Here is a 2,376-nt window from a genome sequence, read left to right as displayed (position 1 = left end):
CCTCCCTCTGTCCCTTTCACCCCCCCCCCCTCCCCCCGTGCTTCCAAGACAACCATTTCCTCAACTTGAAGACGAGTACACAGGGGGTTGGGGGGGGGGGAGGGACAGCTGGGGGGGAAGGGGAGGAGGAGCAAGAGTGAGGATGGGAGGGGGGAAGACCAGGGGGGTTTCTTAAGGCAGGGAGGGGGAGGAAGGGGGAGGAAAACAGGGGAGGAAGGGAGGAAGGGAGGAAGGGAGGCAGGAGGAGGAGGGGTGGGGGGAGGGGAAGTAAAGTAGTTGGGAATAGAGGGTGGGTGGGTGGGTGGAGAAGTGTGGGGGGGTGGGGGAGAATAAGTGAAGTAGAACGTGGCGTGGGTGGGGGATCTGTAAGGTGGTGGGGGAGAAGTGGTTGGCAGGGGTGGGGGTTGTGGGGGGGGCGGTAAAGTGGCGAAAAAGTGGGTGGGAGGGTGGGGTGTGGACGGTGGGGGATGTTAAACTTTCCGGATGACTTGTGCCTGGAAGTCGGGAAGGGTCAGCTAGGCTATGTGAACTTTTCAGGTACTTTGGCCCCAGGGACGTTCCTCTCTTTTTTGGTACCTATTGGGGGTCTTGGGGGGGGGGGGAAGGTGAGTGTATGGGGGTTGGGGGGAGGGAGGGAGGGATTGGGTGGGAGGGAGGGATTGGGAAGGAGGGATTAGGAGGGAGGCAGGAGGGGGAGAGGGATTGGGAGGGAGGAAGGGATGGGGAAGGAGGAGGGTGAGAGGGATTGCGGAGAAGTTTTAGGCGAGGGGGGATTATATGGAGAGGCGATGGTTGGCTTACTTCACCTTGCATCCAGTGTACTGGTGGGGTGTTGTGGAGGCGGGTTCTTCGGAGTTTTTGTCGGTTAGGCAGGGAGGGGCGTGAATGGTTGTAGAGCGTTTTTTGGGTTTGGAGGAGGGAATTGGGGGGGTGAATTGGGAGGGGAAAATGCTGTCAATTACTATAAAAAGTTGAGAGGGGAAAAAAGGAGATGGGATGAATGAAGAGAGGCGGGTTGGTGTTGTATGTGTGCGAGAGGCTGTAAGCGAGTTAGAGAGGTTGTCAGAGTTGATTAATATGGATCGGGAAGTTTGCATTGAGATGAGGGGCACAAGTGTCTTCACATCGTTTGAACCCAGAAACAGGCCGGAGAGAACTTTGAAGAGGGTAGAGATGAGTTGAGAGGAAGAGTGAGACTAATCATTTGACAGACCGACTAATATTGAGGAGAGATGATGAGAATTTGAGGGATAGGGATGGACGAAGGGAGAATGGAGAGAAAGAGAAGAAGAGGCAGAGAGTGAGAGATGAGAGAGAGAAGAGAGGAGAGGAGAGGTGAGAGAAAGAGGAGGAGAGAGAGAGAGAATGAGAACCTCGGATCGCAGAGAGAGAGAAGAGAGGAGAGAGAGAGAGGGAGAGAGAGACGGGTGAGAGAAGAGAGACAGTCTTCGGATATTTTAGCTACTTGATTTGGATGGGTGATAAGCGTGAAGAGAGGATGGGATTAAAAGGGAGGAGATGAAAGAGGGATTATCTACCTATGTGGACGACGCCCGGAGAAAGGAGTCTTTGAGGAGATGAGAGAGAGAGAGAGAGAGAGAGAGAGATAGGAGATTGGAGGCGGATTCGATCTGATGACAGGACTATGATAACCGCCGAGAGAGAGAGAGAGAGAGAGAGAGAGAGAGAAGGAGGGAAGTGAGAGCGAAATGAGGGTAGAAATGATGGAGATCCAGTAAGAAGGAAAAGAAACAGAAAAAAAAGAAAATCATAAAAGAAGAAAAAACAACGAAGGAAATAAACAAACAAATGACGAACCAATTAATACGAAAACAGGAGAAACAAATAAAAAAATTATTACAACAATGAAGCAAAAAAAAAAAAAAAAAGGAAATAATAAGAAAGAAAAAATAAAATAGAAGAAACAGAAAGAGAATAGAACAAGAAAAAAGAAGGACAATAAACAGAAAACAGGAAAAAGAAAGTTCAGAGAAGAAAATTATAAAGTAAAAAAAAAAAAAAGAAAAAAAAATCAACAACAAAAGAAAACAAGCGAAGAAGAAGAAAAAAGAAAAACGAAAAAAAAAAAAAAAATACACGGATAAAAGGGGATAAAAAGGTAACAGCTAACCTCAATCCCGTGGCTGAACTCGTGATAATTAAGGTTCTAATGATAGTCCTATTTCGTCTTTACGGACTCTTCTCTCGTTTTTTTTTCTTCTTTTTTTGTCTTCCTCTCTCTCTCTCTCTCTCTCTCTCTCTCTCTCTCTCTCTCTCTCTCTCTCTCTCTCTCTGTCTCTCTCTCTCTTTGTCTGTCTGTCTCTCGGGTCTCTCTCTCTCCTTCTCTCTCTCTCTCTCTCTCTCTCTCTCTCCCTC

The sequence above is a fragment of the Penaeus japonicus genome, unplaced genomic scaffold (assembly GCF_977035675.1).
Source record: "Penaeus japonicus unplaced genomic scaffold, GWHDUDI00000001_assembly GWHDUDI00000025, whole genome shotgun sequence".
NCBI classification, from domain to species: domain Eukaryota; kingdom Metazoa; phylum Arthropoda; class Malacostraca; order Decapoda; family Penaeidae; genus Penaeus; species Penaeus japonicus.
The sequence above is the reverse complement of the archived record's forward strand: the minus strand, read 5'-3'. Positions refer to the sequence as shown.